This window comes from Suricata suricatta, chromosome 6, assembly GCF_006229205.1.
Source record: "Suricata suricatta isolate VVHF042 chromosome 6, meerkat_22Aug2017_6uvM2_HiC, whole genome shotgun sequence".
NCBI lineage: Eukaryota > Metazoa > Chordata > Mammalia > Carnivora > Herpestidae > Suricata > Suricata suricatta.
The window spans coordinates 52,587,119-52,606,164 of record NC_043705.1 but is presented as its reverse complement, the minus strand read 5'-3'; the positions used below and the strand labels follow the sequence as shown (position 1 = coordinate 52,606,164).

Genomic DNA, 19,046 nt, shown 5'->3' with positions numbered 1-19,046 from the left:
GGAAAGAGCCTCAATGTCTTATCACCTGATGAATGGATCAAGAAGATGTGGTATATATACACAATGGAGTACTACATGGCAATGAGAAAGAATGAAATCTGGCCATTTGTAGCAAAGTGGATGGACCTCGAGGGTGTCATGCTGAGTGAAATAAGTCAGACAGAGAAGGACAGATACCTTATGTTTGCACTCATAGGTCTAACAGGAGAAACCTAACAGAGGACCATAGGGAGGGGAAGGGGGAAAGAGAGGTGGGGGGAGAGGGACACAAATCATGAGAAACTATTGAATACTGAAAATGAAATGAACCAAGAGCTGAAGGGGGAGGGAGAAGGGGAAAGGGGGTGATGGTCATGGAGGGGGGACACTTGTGGGGAGAAGCACTGGGTGTTAAATGGAAACCAATTAGACAATAAACTATTATTAATAAATGAAAATCATGACTCATTTGAAAATATATGTACTAACATGGGAAATTATATATAAATGAAAAAATTCACATTATTAGATAGTGGTTAATGCAAGTTCTGACTGTGTTAAATAAAAATGTGCCTTTGAGGGGCACCTGGGTGGCTCAGTTGGTTAAGCAGCCGGCTTCGGCTCAGGTCATAATCTCACGGTTCGTGGGTTCAAGCCTCACGTCGGGCTCTGAGCCTAGAGTGTGCTTCAGATTTTGTATCTCCTTCTCTCTCTGACCCTCCCTGCTCATGCTGTCTCTCTCTGTCTCTCAAAAATAAATAAAAAACATTAAAAAAATTTTTAAGTGTGCCTTTGAGTGTGTATAATTTTTATAGCCAATAAATACATATGTATTTATATTTTATATGTTAGATATACTTGATGAGTCATTAAATGTGTATTTGTAAATACGAGCATGTGGGGGGTGGGGGCAGAAGTATATTGAGTAGACGCTCTGAGATGCCACAAAGAAAACCGTTTGCAGTGTCTTCCCCTAAGGTAACTGGACTGGGAAGGGTAGAAGATGCTTTTGCACTGTACTTTCCTTAAAAAAAAAACACATGCTTCTTTTGAAACAAAAAATATTTTTTTAAAGAATAACAAGAAGCAGGTATTTTGTTTAGTGATTACACTTTATAAAAGTCATATATCCTAAGTTTATAGGACAATAACTTAAAATTCTGAGTTTTCATCTTAATGATCAAATTCTTAAACTTAATTTTTTAAGCCCATTAAAAAAATGTATGTACCAACTGGTAACTAAAAAATGTATGTATTAACTGGTAACTAACTGCCCTTGAGGCATGCTGAGTATTGCCCAAACTAAACAACAAAAGGGTCTGGAGTCCAGAGAGCTATGCTACCCCAAAACATCCCTGTGAGAAAACAACAATTTAGAGCATTTGCTGGATGTTTTGTCTATTCTGAGTTCTAAATGAAACCCTCAAGCTTCTGGCCTTAAGCCATGAAAGGGACCTCCAAGAATAGCTAATAATCCAGTCTTCTACTTGATACCTGTATCCCCTCTATAACATTAACTTCTTGACCACCTCCAGGATACTCCACACCCAACAAAGAAGACTATTCCCTTTCAGATAGGTAGTCGTAACTGATAGAAAGCTGGAACCGCAATGTCCCAGACCTCACAATCCTATTCTGATAAAATAATACTTCTTTTATGAGTCGAATTACTGTGGCACAGACTTCACACATCCAATTGCTGGGAATGTCCAAGCATACATCTTGTTCTTTTCTCGTCAATTTCTCTTTCATTCAGTTCCCTTCACCTTACCTCCCTGAGTTCAGTCATTTATCAGTGCATATCTAGACTGTGTGCAACATCAATCCTACCCCATTTCCCTCACCCAGTTCTTTATAACACATGGCACTCTGTGCCAAATTATTCTTAAAGATCTCTTTTCCTTCCCTGCTGTTGCAAGAGTAAAATCTAGGCCCAACATTCCAGTCCCCCCACTCTCTGGTCCTAACATAACCTTCCAGCTTCATCTCCCAATCATCTCTAACTTTCAAGTCACTCTTAAGAGCAAGTCATTCTTTCTTCATCCCTGTTATAGGCTGGATTGTGTCCTCTCAAAATTTGTATGTTGAAGTCCTAGCCCCTAAGACCTTAGAATGTGATTGTATGTGGAAATAGGACCTTTCAAGAGGTGATTAAGTTAAAATATGGCCAGTAAGGAGGTCTTCATGCCATCTCTTGTCCTTAAATGAAGAAATGTGGACATATCAAGGGACACCAGGGATGCACGTGTACAAATAAAAGGCCACGTGAGACACAACAAGAACGCAGTCATCTGCAAACCAAGGACAGAAGGCTCAGAATGAAATCAACACTGCTGACTGCTTGATCTTGGATCTCTACACTCTGGAACTGTAAGAAATAACTTCCTGTTGTTTAAGCCACCCGCTTCCTGATATTCTGTTATGGCACTCAGAGCAAGCTAATAAAATCCCTAACTCTCCCATACATTTGTTCACACTACCTGGAATGTTCCCTCTCTCTCCTGCCCATCTGCCTGTTCTTTATTCTTTAAGCCCTCTCCTCATATATGACTTCGTGTATTGCTTTCTTAGACCACCCGGATCCAAGCACCTAATATTTACAGATTGGTATTATTCGTTCTCACAGTTCATCTCCCCCCAAATAGCTGGAAAACTTGTTGAGATCAGCTTTAGAGTTTTATACTTTATTTCCTATAAAATATTTCAAACATACTAGATACTCAAGAAATATCAACCAGTTAGGATGTTTCAGGTACAGTTAGAGAAAACCCCACTCAAAAATGGCTTAAACAATAAGGAAAATGTATTATTTCATATAACGAGGCCAGAGGTAGAAACTTTAGGGTTCGTTAATTCTTCCACTCCACATGGTCACTGTTGTTTCCATCTTTCTTCCAGCTCCCTTCCCAGTGCCAAGATGGCTCGGCTGTTACAGGAGGTGTACACACAGAAACAGCGTCATTAGAAGAAGAAAAGGAACACCTTCTTCCAATGCACATCTCTTCTGAACACCACCATCACCCCAGGACACTGCGTCTCATTGGCTAGATTTATACCATCTACCAAACATATGTGCGAGGGGGAGGAGTTGGGCTAAGAGAATTATTTATTGAACACTTAATATATACCAGTCATTGTTACAACCACCATTAGGGTATAACTCATTTAAGCCTCACCACACCCTGTGAGGTGGAGATATTATTCCCATTTTACAAATGAGGAAACTGAGGAACAGAATGAAGTAACTTGGCCCAAAGTCACACACCTACCAAGTGGTAAAGCTGGGGTTCAACCCTAGCTTCAGAACTCATGCTGTCAGCCACCATATATTTCCTCTCTCTCAACCAAAAGTACTTGCCTGAATATGAAGACACAAAGTGATGACAAGAGTATAGACATCATTTTGAGTGATGACGACCCCATCGACTCCTTCCTCCTACACACTCTGAGGGAGTCAGTGTTTGCTCACTTCGGTGAATGATGGGTAGTTGGGGCAGACGGAGATACAGGTAGCAAATGGAATGCAGAAGTCTTCCTGGATGAGTTGCAGTATGAACACATTGGTATCTGCTCTTGGGCTCCCTCTTTCTCAATCTAGGGAGTTCCAGGTATAAAGAATGAGTAAAGCTTATTCATCTGACATACTGCCCAACTCAGTTTTTCATGGGAAACTGTGCTGTTATTTTTAAATGAATGCATGTGCCCATAGGACCTGGACTCTTAAGTCCTTTTGGATTCTCAGTACCATGATGGGCAACAGCACATGCCCTCCATGTGTGTTTCTTTGGACACCCTCTCCTATTTCTCCTCAGCTCATTTATGTGGAAACCCATTTCACAGAAGGAAACCGGGGCCATATCATTCTTAAACTTGTTAAAGCCAAAAAATACAGTTTCTGCTTAAACTTAGTCATAGGGTTCTCATGCCTGTAATTCTTTTACCACCTAAATAAGAAGAACAGAATTTGAGGTCATGTCCGCTTGCCTCAGTCTTTATTTAATTCCTGAGTACAGGCTGCACGGTTAACCTTAAATTCCTTGGACATATTTGTTACTTCATATTCTTTCATTTAGGCTACTTTGCCAGAGACTTTAAAGTAGGGACGGCAGATGCAAACATTTGAAGCTATAATGTAAATAGCGGTATTTCTAAAAGTAAAAGCAGGTAAGACTTCTGTTTTTAGATTCTCACAAGACACCTTAAAGTTCCAGGACGTCTGGCAGTTTGGCTTAGATACGAAGTTGGGTCATGGCCTTCAAAGCCGGAGGCCAGGAAGTGGTGAGACCCGCTCCCCAGCTGGCGGGGCCTTGCCCCTCACCCAGCACCTTCACCTCAGCACAGCCTTCTGTTCCCTGCCCGCTTTGCCTGCACGTTAACTGTTATGAAATGACTAAACAGAACAAAACAAAAAGTATGTTTCTTTGTGTAAAAGTGTCCCCAAAACAGAAATGCTGGTGGTAGAGATGGAGAAGTTTAAGAAAATTTTGATTCTTAGCCAGAGAGAGAGAGAGGAAGAGAGAGAGAGAAAGAGAGATCTAGGGTAAATAAATAAGTAGACAGTCAAATTTGGAAGAACCTAGTCATTTCTTAAGCACCTTAGGTGATTTTAATATGCAGCCAGATTGAGAACCACTGCTATAGACTCTTTTGTATCTTCCCCTTTCTCTCTTTCCTGGGCCGCATCTCACCTTTGTGTAGACATTCAAGAGAAACTCAGGATTCTCCTAGTTTTTCTCACATTTTATTATAAGCATAGCAGTTTTACTTTCTATGATTCATCCTAACCATCTACGCCATGCCCATGGGGCCTTGGCTTTTTAACCTTCAAAATATTTTATGTGTTTTCTGCCCTGGCCATGAAGTACAAGAGATTATATCAGTACTTTTTTTTTAATTTTTTAAGTGTTTATTTATTTTTAAGAGGGAGAGAGACTGATTGCAAGTGAGGGAGGGGCAGAAAGAGAAGGAGACACAGAATCAGAGGCAGACTCCAGCCTCTGAGCTGTCAGCACAGAGCCCAATGTGGGGCTCAAACCCAAGAACCAGGAGATTATGATCTGGGCCAAAGTCAGATGCTTAACCAACTGAACCACCCAGGCACCTCAATAACATTTTCTACAATAGCAAGAAGTTAGTATATAGTTCTCCCCAAATTGGGTGTGCATGTGTTTCTTCCAAAGTATGAGACCAAGGATTCTAGTTGTGGGACCTAAGAAGCTGGAAGCCACTGGACCACAACCTAGCAATATACATGGAGTCCTTACAAAGTATTTCTGCAGCTTTCAGGGGATTTTCAGTCTTGGATGTTTATTAGAATCACCTGATCAATATTAAAACCTGACCCAAATCTGCGCCCCACCCTGAGAGATTCTAGTTTCATTGATCTGCAGTAGTGTCTGTGCTGTCAGGTTTTTTTTTTTTAGTAAGTTTATTTAGAGAGAGAAAGAGAGAGAGAGAGAGAGAGAACATGGGGGAGGGGCAAAGAGGGGGAGAGAGAATCCCAAGCAGGCTCCATGCTGTCAGCGCAGCTGACTCACTAACCATGGGTACAGGAGTTGAGCTGAAATCAAGAGTAGGCTGCTTAACCGACTGAGCCACCCAGGTGCCCACAGGAGTTTTTAAATCTCTCCCCAGTGATCCCAGTGAGCAGCCACTGAACTCTGGAAACTGATCTTGTCACTTTAGGGTTTTTTTTCCCCAACCACCATCATTGCATCAATCACTGCCTTAATCCTGTGTTTCTCACAGTTGCCCCATTAAAAGAATCATTTGGGATGCTTCTTAAAAATACAGATTCCTGGGCCGAATTCCAAGCTTACTGAATCAAAATCTTCACAAAAAATTTTTTGATAGTGCCCATATAAACTTGATCAGGCATATGTGGGAAACACTACCTTAATTCAAGTTATCCTAGCCCATTTTCAGTTGATTAATATGTACTTTATTCATCTGTTTAGAAAATCTTTAATGAGCACAGCATAATTTTTGGCTGCTAGGAATACACCAATAAAACAAGACAATTCCATGTCCTCTGTCTAGGAGCAGAGTAGACAAGCAAACAAGTTAATTTCAGCTAGTGATAAATGTCATAAAGGCCATAAAGCAAGCTAAAGGGCTAGAAGGTGACATGGAGGTATGGCAGACCATTGTAAAAAAGGGTGGCAAGAGAAGTTGCATCTGAACAGAAAACTGAGTGATGAGAAACTCCATCAGAATATAACTGCAGCCTCACTTATACCATTTTTAATCTAGATGTCTCATCTCTCCTAAATGATACGGGCTTTTCTTCAAGGTCAGGGACTGTCTTTTATATTTTTGTATTCTCCTGTAGCAACCAGTGTGGCACTGTGCACAGGTAAGAACTCAGTGAATCACACTAGATTCAAAAGCATTTCATCCTTTAAATACACCATTAAACACAGCCAGCAGAGGATACAGCAAGCTGCCTGCTTACTAAGTAAAGGAAAAGCCAGGAAAACACATATCAATCATCAGATGCTCAGCCCAAGGCTAGACTTTCTGCTTGCTTCCCGCTGCTTGCCACAGTTACAGATTCTTATTGGAAAATCTTTCAAACATGCCAAAATTTGGCCATCTGCGCTTAACTCCACACTGGTGAGATCCAGCACGCAGTTGTGATTATCAGTTTTTGCCAGCTTACCATCTTGTGATGTAATTTGTTGTCTTTTGTACGCAATGTCTCAACTTCTCACTGATGTCTCCAGGTGCCCTCAAGTTCCATTCAACCCCTATTTTCATGAGATAATTAGCTGAGCTTCTCAGAAGACCACTGTATCCTATTATGTCTCTGAAGGCCAAAGGAGATGCTTTAATACGGGGAGATTCTTCAATACAGTCAAAAATCCTTAGAAGGTTTAGTGAAACCATTCAGATGCCTGGGGGAGGTCTATCACAATTCCAATTTGGAATTCACATGGCTTTAGGAAGGCTTTTCATTTCTTGCAGGATTACCCTGTTCTTCAAATGCTTTCCTTGGGCCAAGGACACCACAACCAGTACTGGAAGACTCACCCAGGGGGAAACAACATTTGGTAAGGAAACTCCTGAACAAGGACTCTTGAGGCCAGTGTGCTTGATACCAATTCTACAACTGATTTGCTGTTTGACCTGGGCAAACTCCTTGCCCCCTTTGAGCCCCAGAATCATTAGTTGTAAGATATGGTGTCCTTTCTCTGATGACACTCAGGATTGTTATAAAGACCAAATGAGGGATGCCTGGGTGGGTCAGTCAGCTGGGCACCCGACTTCAGCTCAGGTCATGATCTTGTGTTTTTTGAGTTCAAACCCAGCATCCAGCTCCATGCTGTCGGTGTTTTTCAGATGTCAGCTCCCTTCAGATCCTCTGTCCCTCTTTCTCTGCTCCTCCCCCACGTGTGGTCTATCAAAAATAAATAAAACATTTTTTAAAAAGACCAAATGAAATTAATGAAAGGAAAGAGTACTTTAAGGCATGCTAATTGGTATGGTATTGCAACATACTATTATTTTGGTCAAAGTAATCTACCATTTTCTTATACTCCGTATCATAGGTGTTTGCATCCTTTTAGCCTCTCATTTCTGCAGTGAAACTTCAGGAGTAAGATTCTGCCAGGCACACCTTCCCCACTCACAGCTGTGCTTTTGATAAGCCCTCCTAACTTATCTTTGCTTTCTTTCAAGGGTGTGCTTAGATTACCCTCTGCTTAGAGTGACGTGCTTTAGTGGTGTCCTCAGTGACTGTGTCCCCTTGGCTGACTTTCTGAGCATGGCTGTCATTTGGCCCATGGATTGTCATTTGGCCCCAGTCAGTTGGCTCTTAGCATCTCCTGTCCTATTGGTTATTTATGTTCTGGGTATAGGGACTATGTCTGTAAGTACAATGACTTACTTTGAGGGGAGGGTCTGTGATTTACAACTCTGCATCCTTTGCTCAAGCAAATGTTTTCATTAACAGTGATTTTCAGGGCTGGTACCGGGTGGAATAGTGTCCTCCCCAAATTCATGTCTGCCCAGAAACTGTGGACCTGAGCTTATTTGGAAATAAGGTCTTTGCAGATGTAATGGAGTTAAAATGAAGTCATACTGGTTTAGGGTGGCCCTAACTCTAGTGTCTGATATCCCTAAAGAAGAGAGAAATTTGGACACAGAGGAGACATGAAAAAAGAAGGCTAATAACATAGTGAAGGGAGGAAAGGATAAAGTGATGTTTCTGCAAGCCAAGGAGTGCCAAGGAGTGCCCCCAACCTCCAGAAGTGAGGAAGAGGCAGAGGAGGATTCTTCCCTAGAGCTTTCAGATGGAGCATGGCCCTGCCAACACCTTACTTTCAGGCTTCCGGCTCCAGAATTGTCAAAGAATACATTTCTGCTGTTTTAAGTCACCCTAATTTGTGACTTGGTGGTAATTTGTAATGGCAGCTCTGAGGAACTAACAGGAATACTGAACATGCTACAGAGTGTAGCAGCGACCCGTGGCCACCATCCAGCTTTGGACAATCAGCTTTTGGAAGACTTGGGGCACTGTTTTAAGGAAAGGGAATAATTGAAGGCAGTGAATAGAGAGGGCAGGGAGAGGACGGGTATGGTCTGAATACAGAGCAATCCAAAACAACGTTCACAAACTTTATGCTAAAGGTGTTTTTAAGGTCCCATCATAAAAACGGTTTGCTTTATGACAAATAAGTTGATCTGGGAGTTGGAGACAGAGGAGTAAGTGAGTGAATGAATAACCACTTCTGATATGATATATTCAGAATAAGAAAACTGATCTTTTTGGGAGGAATTCTGTGAGTGTGGCTCTCATAACGCCTTGCCTGAGATAACTGGAAGCCAGTGTGAGCGGGGGGCTCATGTGGGCGGGTGGGCCGCTGGAATCCCAGTGTCCAAGGCCTCAGTCTCCTCAGCTGTTAACAGCATAGACCTGGGACAGATCACCAGGGTCTGAGTTCGGGTTCTTCTGTTTAATGGCAACTTATTTCACTTCACCTGCTTCCCTCTACTCATCTATAAAGTCAGAATAGAATGGTACCTTTTTTGTAACTTTGTGATGATTGAAGGAGTCTGCATAGATTGCTTAGGATAGTGCCCAAGATGGATGACAGCAGCCTTACTTGTTTTTATCTTCATCATCTTCATGTGCAGATGAGGGAGACAAGCAGGGTGAATTACCTAACCTGTAGTGACTCTTGTAGAAAAAGGAGGCCCCACTGGGGAAAAGGAGATGAGTGCAAAGCTGGCCATTTACTTGAAAGTATCTGCAAGATGGATATTAAAATATTTGCTCCCCTGGCACAGAGAAATTTTTAAAAGGCAGAGTAGTCTCAGAGTCTCTACTACTGTGGACAGACTCCAGATCCTGAGAGTAAAGGATATAGAGTCCTATGCAGTGCTACCTATTTGGGATTCACTGGGTGTCAGAGTCTGGTCTTATCTGGCTCTCCACCAACTGACCAGGCATACAGCAGGCCCTTGGTCAACATAGACTCACACTGAAGGAAGCAGCAAACCAGCTGTGATTGACTTGCCCGGTGGGCCTCCTGTTCTATACAACAGGCCCTAGGAGCTTCTGGCCCTGAAAGGAACAGGAGTGCTGCAGGAGACTTCTGGAAGTAGACAATTGCCAGCACAGATAAAGCATCTGAGACAGGGAAAGGGAAGGGACTCCATTTTTAGAAAGGCTCCATCTCTACTGTTTTTCCGCTAGGCTCCATTTATTCATGTTCTATTTTTTGCATTTGAACAAACCAGAAAAGTTATGTTCCCACTCCAAGGGGAGTTATTCTCTTGAGTTTTGTCCTAAGTTCTCAGACACCTGATAACAACTAAGAAGAGCCAGATCCAAACACATTCCAGGACATTAGCTTTTATCAAATCTGGGCTTAGGCTAGCATCGACGCTGGGGACCTTCCATGACTTCTAAAATAATACCTAATATTCACCTGTCACTTGCCTTTGGCCCCTACCCTGGATTCCTCTACGAGCACATACCCTGGACTCCTTTCCAATATAAATCCCTAACCCAAAGCAACCACTAGATAATTAATTCCCCCTTTTGGAGTCTCCCAGACACTCCCTCTGCTAGTCTCTGTCACTCACGCTATTCCATAAACTTTTTTCACGTTTGATTTCCATCCTGCCTGAAGCCAAGGATCCTTTTGGTTGGTCCTATGGGACCCCCCACTCTGGATCCTCATACCGGCTTGCCTGCATCACATCCCCTTAACAAAATTAGTATATTTCAAGCTGTAGATCTTGCTCAATTGGTTAGGTAGGTCCGAGCTTCTTGCATTCAGTTATTCCGGGAGCAGAACTGGTACCTGGTACCAGATCCCACGCCCTCAAGGCCTGTCGCCCTCACCTCCGCTTTCTCGGGTCAAGAGGAAGCCTTAGAGTGTCTATTTGGCATGTAGGCACTGACCGAAAAACAACTTTGTACCCTATTTATTGGCCATAAAGCTCCACCTTCTCACGCTGTTCCTAGATATTTCTCCCGGCTGCGTGAGACACTGTCCTAGTCTCACCAAAGAGAGCGAGGCGAATGCTGCAGGGCCGGAGCCTCACGGAGCACAGCCTTGGGGAAGAGCAAGGAGTCGCAGATGTAAGTTTGCTTTGTCACCGCCCTTCGAGAGACTTTGGGCAAGTCTCCTGACCCTCCCGACCTCTGTTTAAACGCGGGGGCAGAGGCGGGGGGGGGGGGTGCGCGGAAACCGAACCTGGACGACGCTCAGATCAGCGGCGCAGAGCCGCGCGGCTCAGCAGGAGTGGAGCGCGCCGCGCGCGCCTCGCAACTTTGTCCCAAGCGTGGAGCGGGGACTCCGGAGTGCAGGGGCGGGGAGCTCCGGCTGCGGGAGCGCGGCGACGGCGCTCCTCCTTTCCCCTCCACGTCACGGGGGCCGCTCGGCGCTCTCCCACCCCCGCCGAGGGAAAGCAACTCCCTAGCAGGGCGCGCCGCCGAGTTGGCGAAAGGGGAGGAGGCGGGAGCGAGCCGCCGCCGCCGCCGCCGCCGCAGAGGGGCCGGGAGCCCGGAGCGCAGCTCGCGGCCCCCTCCCGGACGGCCTCTGCAGCCGCGGGGACCCCGCGTTCGGGGCTCCCCTGCTCCCTTTCGTAAGTCGACTTGGCCATGCAGGCCAGCGAGGAACGCCCGGGGCCGGGGTGCAGGGTTGTCCCGCGGTGGCGGGTGCTGAGCTCCGATCCCAGCCGCGGAGTGGCCGGGACGCCCCGACCCTCTCCTCCCCGAGACTTTGACTTTCCCACTGGGGAAAACTTGGGCGCCGAGTTCCTCTGGGGGTGGGGGCGGGGACGCCGACCCCGGGGTGCCGCAGCGGGATCCTTGGCTGAGCCCCGGCCTCGCTGCGCGCCTGCGGGTGCCGGGAGGAAGGGCGCGGGCGCCCGGCGGTCGGAGATGGAGTCGGGGGCTATTGCGGGTGACCCCGACGCGCTACTCGCGGACGCCGCAACTTCGGGAACCCGCGCGGCTGCGTGTCCGCACCGGGGTTTCCCCGGACTCTCCGCGAGCGGTGAGGACGCGGCTCCGGCACGCGCCCTTTCCGAGGCTGGGGCCCCCGCAGTGTCGGTCCCGCGGCACGAGGGCCGCTCAGGTGCGGGGCGCCGAGGGCCGGGGGCGCGACGGCCGCTTTCCCCCCACCAACCAGCCCTCCAGCCTCGCCGCAGCCCCAGCGCCACCGGCCCGGTGACGCTGCCCGAGGCCCCTGTCCTGGGCATCCTCGTCCCTGGTAGGCGGGGAGCGCGTGGGCGGGCGAGGGACGAGGTGCTCGGGATGGGCTGCTCAGGGGCGTGTCCATTAGCACGGTGCGCTCGGGGCGGGGGGTGGAGGGTGGGGTATGAGGTCGTACCAGTTTCGGGATCTCAAGCTGTGGGGCGGACCTCCCGGCGGTGCCCTCCACAGGGACGAGCTTCATTGCTTTTTAAGGTCAAGTTTCCATGCCGCAGAGCTGACCAGGACGTCCCCCTGACGAGGTGGCAGCGCCTCTCCGGCAGGCTTGGAGCCTCCGGGGATCCGAGCCAAGAGGTGTGGACTCTCCAGTCAATTTACCGTCTATCTGTACTTAGACTAACGGTGTGAGTGAGCTGGTCTTGCCTGGAAATTTTTAGAACTAAGTTCTCTGTCTTGGGGGGGCTTTCTGGGTCGTGGTAGCCTGGGGCATTTGTGTTTTGCCCCCTTAAGTGGGCACATGCAGAGGTGGTGTTAGGCCTCAGACCCTTATCGTTTCCTCTACTCGTCTGTACAGTTGAAGAGCAACAAACCAGAATTTTAAGGGAATTGGGGCCAATATTAAGTATCCCGTGAGGTTTGGTAGACATCGAAGTCACCCTTTTTGATCTTACATGCATGAAGCGTGCCCTTATTAAACCATTTACCAGCCTAAGGCATTTTAGGACCTGTCACTTTTGACAGCCTTTGTTGATAGTGTCTTGAGGAAGTTAAATCTTTAAAAATAAATCATTTATGGCAGAGAACATTTCCTATGCTTGCAGTTTCCAAGGATCCAATGCTATCTGAGAAGTGACCAGTTAAGATGCTGTTGAATTATCTTTTTTATTAGCGGAAAAACAATAGCCAAAGAGTTAAGTTGTGTAGTACTGAGTTTGGAAAACTGATAGAAGAATTTGGGGGAGGGGGAGATGGGGAGCAGTGTTCCTTCCTGTTTATTACTTGTACTTATTCCAAAGTTGACTCATGCCAAAGTAATTTGCTAAATGCCACAGTTATCAGCACCGGGGTAGGTAGGAGTGAATGGCATAATTGGGGAAGAAGTCAAAGTCGGCACTTGATAGCACCATGCTAAGTAAGTACCCTCAAGCTAGGCAGTAAATAGTTATCAATCTCACTTTGAATGGATGCAGATCATGGCTGTGAGGGCGGGGAGGGTGAGGAAGGTGAGAATATACATGCCTGTGCCCAGCTTCTGTTCCCTCCCTTGAAAATCACTGAATACTGCCGTCGCTAGTTTGATTGGTAACCTGGGGCTTATCTTAGGTCCCCTACCAGAAGTAAACTGTGTCTCCATCCAAGGATTTACTTCTAAGGCTGGGAGGTGGAAGAAGGCAGCGAGAGAGTGAGATTCTGTGATGCAGGGTTGAAAAGTCAGTTCATCAATCCACATTTGATGAGACCTTACTGTGTGCTGTGGGAACACAGATGTACTGAGTCTGGGATAGAGGCAGACTCTGGCCTTCTAGGGGAGATTTAAGGTGGGCCTGCTCGATGGGTGGGAGTGGCGTCCACTAAGTGCAGGGCAGAGGAGAAAAGAAGTGTTCCCCCGTCAGGGAGCAGTGTGCCGTAGTAAGACAGTTCGTGGAATGGAGAGGTCCAGTTTGACAGGAAGGGAGAGGCACAGGTGAGGTGAGCAGGGTGCTGGGGCTGCGTGAAGCCAGGCCTTGGGGCCCTTTTGTGGAATTAAGCCTCTGGACAGTTTCACACCAGAGAGTATCCTGGTGAGAGCCTCATTCAAAACAAAGCAAAACAAGACTAGGTTGCTGTATGAGAATGGATCTGAGGTACCAGGAAGGTAAACAGGGCTGTTCCGAGGGTATAAGAGGCCCGGCGGTCTGGGCTGAGGTCGTGGCAGCAGGTGCTTGGATTCAAGGCAGACTCTGGAGGGACTTGGTGACTTTTGTGTGACAGAGGGCAGGGCAACTCTCTCCAGGTTTGGGCAGATGTTGCCGCCATTCAGAAACAAGGGAGCATTAGAGGAGGGGCAGGTTTTGAGGAAAGATGTATTTGGTTGGTTGAGTCTGAGACCCCGGCTGATGCACCAGTGAAGTGGGCGTCACCTGTGCAGGGGTGGCCAGGACAGGGGCGTGGACCTGGCGAAGCCCCTGCTGTCATGGGGAGAGGTGAGAGCCAGCGCAGCACGTCACTCATGGGAGCGAGCCCCTGCATGGTCCGTGGGGGGCACTGGGGGCTGAGGACTGGCAGTGGCCTCCACACTTGGCCTCCCTGGAAGCCAGTCCTCAGCTGAGAGGAGGGAAAAGGGACGGCTTTTTTAAGATGAGCAATCGTCACCCACAATTTATATGTGCAAGGGATGGAGCGAGTGGGCAGGGAAGGATATGTGGAGTCCCTTCAGGTAAATACAGTCTGGGCTGGCATTTTGACATCAAACTTCTGTAACTATCCATATCTTATAGAAACGGTACTTTGAAGCAGGTATGACTGTAAAATGTGAACTTTTACTCTGTAGATCATGCAAGCCTAATGGGTAGCAGAAACACAGATGGAAATCAGGCAACAGAGCAGCAGCTTGGCTGAGTGGCCCCTGGAGCGATGCTGCTGGGGGCCCAGTTCTGGCCGTGCCACTCCCTTGCCTGCCGCCTGATGAGAGTTTCCTGGTTTCTGAAATGACACCACACAGACGGGGTGCATACTTGATCATACCCTCTCATGGGCTGGGGTGAGGATTGCTGCGTGCATCCTGAACGCACAGTGTGTGCACGATGTGTGCGCTGTGCAGGCCTGTAAGCCTTAGTCCTGGCGATTTTGTTATGATGATGTCACCTCATTACTTCCAGATGTAGGATCTGAGAACCAGAGGATTCAGAGAATTTGTACAAGGCCATAGAACCAAACAGTGGCCATGTTCAGGCTAGGATCCCATTTGCCTGACTCATGGATGGAGGCACCTTCCATTTAGCAGGCTAACCAGTGTCAGGTGCTGGATGCCATATAAAATTAATTGTAATAAAAGAATCTGGTCACTGCTCGCCAGACTGTAGAGAAACAAAGCAGATAATATCAGTGTTAAAGCTTACAGACTTTTCCCAAGCAATTTAGATGTGTATGTTTTGTATTAATTTGCATTGCTTTGCATGTCATTTTATATGCATTCCATATGCTGGTAATTTTCCTACTGGGATTGAAAGGCTAAAACTTCAAGTATATAAGATCAAATAAAATTAATCAGGAATTGAATGCAGCTGGTTTGAAATCTAATGGGCCCCAAGGCATGGTGGGCTCTGTGTGGGCTTTTGGGGGAAAGGACTAGATCGATGCTTACTATTTTAGAAGATGTGGGAAGCCAGATACCATTTGATGAAAGCAGGTCACATTTTAATATGTAATGAGGCTTGACCTGCTGAATATAATACATCAGGACAGGATGCGCGGAAGAAGACCAGAAGGAGACTGCCCGCTATGTAAATGCCAAGAAATGAAGTAGAGACAGAAACAGAATTTTGCTCTATGAAGTTGAATTAATAAGAAATGCTAAGGGTCAGAAGTAAAGGTGAAACTTCTGTTCAGCAACATAAAAATTTAAAAAGAGCATAATCTTAAATATGTGGGGTTTTTTTTAAATATTTATGTTTGAGAGAGAGAGAGGGTGAACAGGGGAGGATCAGAGAAAGAGACAGAATCTGAAGTAGGCTCTAGGCTCTGAGCTCTCAACACAGAGCCTGATGCAGGGCTCGAACTCAAGAACCAAGAGATCATGACCTGAGCCAAAGTCAGGCGCTTAACCGACTGAGCCACCCAAGCACCTCAGTGTGTGGGGGTTTAAAACCAATAAATTCTTTCTAATTTGGACTTACTGTGGAATAGCTATTGTGTTTTAGTAAAATCTCAGAAATACATACATATTTTTTTCTGAATTACAATTTTGTTTCTTAGAGCTCTTGTCCTCAGAGTGTGATCCCTGGACTAGCCATATCAGCCTCCCCTGGGAACTTAGAAATGCAAATTTGGAAACCACTCAGATCTGCTGAATGGGGAACCTCTGGAGATGGGGCCCAGCACCCTGTGTTTCAGTATTTGGAGCCAGCTTTCATTCCTCTTGAATTTTTGCTTCTTCAGTCTCCACCTTCCATTTCCCTCTTATGAACACTGGCTTCTCACTGTTCTCCTGAACTTCTGCCAGTCATTGTCCTTGTGGGGGGTTGTACCCAGACACAAACCCATCCCTTCCTCTGCCCCAGGGTCTAACCCCAGGGAAGATGCTTTCTAAGGGCACTCTAGCCTCTCAGGTTGTGCAGCCCTGTGGTTCTCATGCTGCCCAGGACCACACTGATTTGGGTTTGGGTTTGTATTTGCTACCTTTAAAAAAAATCTTTTGGCAGTCTCATCCCCAACAAACTGTTACTCCTCCCAAACATACAGTCCACCAAACCCTGAACTGTTCTTTCCAGATGCTCCTGGTAAACCCTATTTCTCCATCTGCTGTGAGTGCAGTTAATTTCTTGGGCCTAAGCACCGGTCTTTGTATCTATCAATGTTAGATTGCATCTTGCTGGATTCAAGTCCGTCCAGACCTGTTTGGATCCTCCTTCTGTCCTCTTTCGTATAAACCTTCGTGTCCTTTGCTGATCTGGCTGCTGATGTCCTGGCCAGAGGAATTCATGACAGTGTGAGTAGCTTTGGTAGAGGCCTTCCTCACAATTAATGAGGCTTAAAAACTTGGCATCTTTTGCAGTCCTTGTGGGGCTGACATCTGAAGAATTGTCATCAGCCCCATCGTTGTTTGCATTTAAATTACAGCTGCTCTCAAGCGTCCCTCATGGGGTTGCTCTGAGAGAGGATAAGAGAGAGAGAGAGAGAGAGAGAGAGAGAGAGAGAACTGTATTCTCTGACTCTGTCCTGGTGTCCCCCTAATCCGCACCCCATTCAGTCACCTGCCAGGAACTTCATGACTGTGTTGTCCTCTCCCGGATTTGTTTACACTGTCAGCTTAGGGGAGTTTTCTGTAAATGACACAGAGGTAAGTTTCAGTTTCTTTATAGTCAGGTTAGGATGAATTCAGACATTTAAAAGTAATAGGAAGCAATAATTGTGACTTGTCCTTTCCCTCTCCTTCACCCCACCCCTCACGACGACCACCAAGCTCTAAACTTCAAGAGAGTTTTGTGCTAAAGCTCACATTTTAGCCAAGAGGTTCTGATCATTTAGAATTCCTTTAGTGTAGAATTTTGTCCATATATGACTCTTAAAGGAGCACAATTAGATAATACAATTATACAAACAAAGTTTCACAATGTAAAAAGCAGGGACCCCTGGGTGGTTCAGTCGGTTAGGCATCTGAGTTCGTCTCAGGTCATGATCTTGCCATTCATGAGTTCAAGACCTGCATCGGGCTCTGTGCTGGCAGCTCAGATCCTGGAGCCTGCATTGAGTTCTGTGTCTCCCTCTTTTTCTGCCCCTCACCTATGTGTGTGTGTGTCTGTCTGTGTGTGTGTGTCTCTCTCTCAAAAATAAATAAAATAAACATTAGGAATTTAAAAGAAAAGAATGTAAAAAGCAGAACAACTTTATGGCAAGAATGCTTTTAGCCATGGTTGCTAGAGCATGAAAGAGTGCCTGGAATCCAACACTGTTCTATCATTCATGATCCTTATCCAGTCCTACTCAAGCCCTCTGCCACGCCCCTCCCCCTGCACTGAAAGACTAGCCTTAAACCAGACTGCAAAACTCTCAATAAAATCCAAGCCTGCTTTCCCCCTCCAAGATGCTACCAAACATCTTTTGATGTGATGAGCTCCCTTACCATGGCAAGCAAAATAACAGTGCCTGGTGATAAGGGAACTCTGTAACCTCAAGTGAATCTCCACGAATGCTCTGTACTTCTAGCTATTTGATTGCTTCTCTTCCTTCCTCAGTCCCTTTCTACTGTTTTTCTCATCTAGTTAAGGGGAAAACAGATGAGGTGGTCCCTTTGGAGGAGAGCTTCCTGTCTGTGTTCAGACTCAGACGGCCTGTCTGCTCTTGGATAGGTTGGACCTGCTTCTAAAGGTTCTGTAAACCCTGTTATTGCTCCTGGTCGTTTTCCAGATCCAGACAGCCCATGACAGAGCAGCTTGTTCACACTGCAGCCAGGGCGGCCAGTTGTGCCCGGGACCAGGAAGAGCAAGGCCAGGCATCGCTCCTGTGCTGGCCAAGCTTCCTTCCGTCTTCCTTCTGTTCCTCTGGGTCACGGTGGAATTTTTGGAATATTTGTGTTGTGTCCTTTCTCCACACCCCCACATTCCGCCTGGGTGCAGCAAGGAAGGGCTCTCTGCCCAGCCACCCTCTTCCCCCAGGTTCTTTCCTCCTGCAGCCATCCCCGCAAGCACCCCACCCTACTCTCTGGGAGGCAGAGTTGGATATAGTATCAGATGGGTTGGGAGACGGAAGTGGAGCGGCACTCAAGGTAGACACAAATTAAGTTCCAAAGACTAGATCTTGAGAAAATACTAATAGAATAATATGGAGATTCTGGAGCTGAAGGAAGGGAATGTGAAACCAAGGAAGAGATCCTAAAATGGAGGGACATGTAATTAATACTGTGCCAAGAAAAATCCCTAAAGAAAAAACATTTCTACATGCTACGGTGAAAACAGAAATTACATACTAACATTCAGATGTACCAAAGTAACTGGGATTCCTTGGGTTGTACTGTTAGGTCACCGAGGACTGCGCTATTTATTCCTCTCTGCATCCCTTCAGGCAGGACAGTCTCTAGTATCTCTATAGAATCTAACATAGCGCCTCCGTGGCACATGGTGGGCACACAGTAAACGTTTGCTGGATGGACAGGCAAGCAGTTGAAGGGGGGTAGAAGTAGGATATTATAAGAATGAAGGTATGTCTAAAATATATGTCCAAAAGGGGTGAAAGCATGTACACAAACAGGTATTTGTATACCCACGTTGGTAGCCGCATCATTCATAATAGTCAAAAGATGCAAGTGTCCACCAACAAATGACTAAATAAAGCATGGTATATATGTACAATAGAATATCATTCAGCCTTCAAAGGAAGGAACTTTTGACGCATGCTTCAGTACAGATGAACTTTGAAGACATGATATTAAGTAAAATAAGGACAGAGACTATGATTCTTCTAATACGAGGTTCCCAGAGGAATCAAATTCATAAAAAGAGAAAGTAGAGGGGTACTTGCCAGGAGCTTTAGAAGGGGGAAAATGAGGAATTAGGGTTTGCTAGACACAGAGTTTCTGCTGGGAAAGATGAAGAAGTCCTGTGGGTGGAAGTGGTGAAGGTTGTACAATAGCATGAACATAATTAATGCTACAGAACTTAAAATGGTTAAAATTTTAACCATTGATTCATCCATGTACCCC

General features: G+C 46.1%; 1 protein-coding gene and 1 long non-coding RNA gene across 4 annotated transcripts in view; one reads left to right on the top strand and one right to left on the bottom strand.

Moving 5' to 3' along the window:
* Positions 1–6,360: 6,360 nt before the first annotated feature.
* LOC115294511 lies at positions 6,361–10,911 on the bottom strand. Of its 2 annotated transcripts, none has more exons than XR_003909926.1 (2): positions 10,689–10,911; positions 6,361–7,378 (listed from the first exon to the last, which is right to left on the bottom strand). It is a non-coding gene; the product is annotated as an uncharacterized LOC115294511 (long non-coding RNA). The 2 variants fall into 2 exon arrangements; XR_003909927.1 differs by lacking the exon at positions 10,689–10,911 and adding an exon at positions 9,005–9,115.
* GCNT4 (glucosaminyl (N-acetyl) transferase 4) overlaps positions 10,733–19,046 on the top strand; it is a 25,563-nt gene continuing 17,249 nt past the window's right edge. The window contains exon 1 of one of the 2 annotated variants that reach the window (XM_029942442.1): positions 10,733–11,079. The gene's annotated coding sequence lies outside the window, so the exon portion shown is untranslated. Of the gene's footprint in view, positions 11,080–11,842; positions 12,005–19,046 lie in introns of those variants that run through there. The other variant, XM_029942443.1, reaches the window with a different exon arrangement.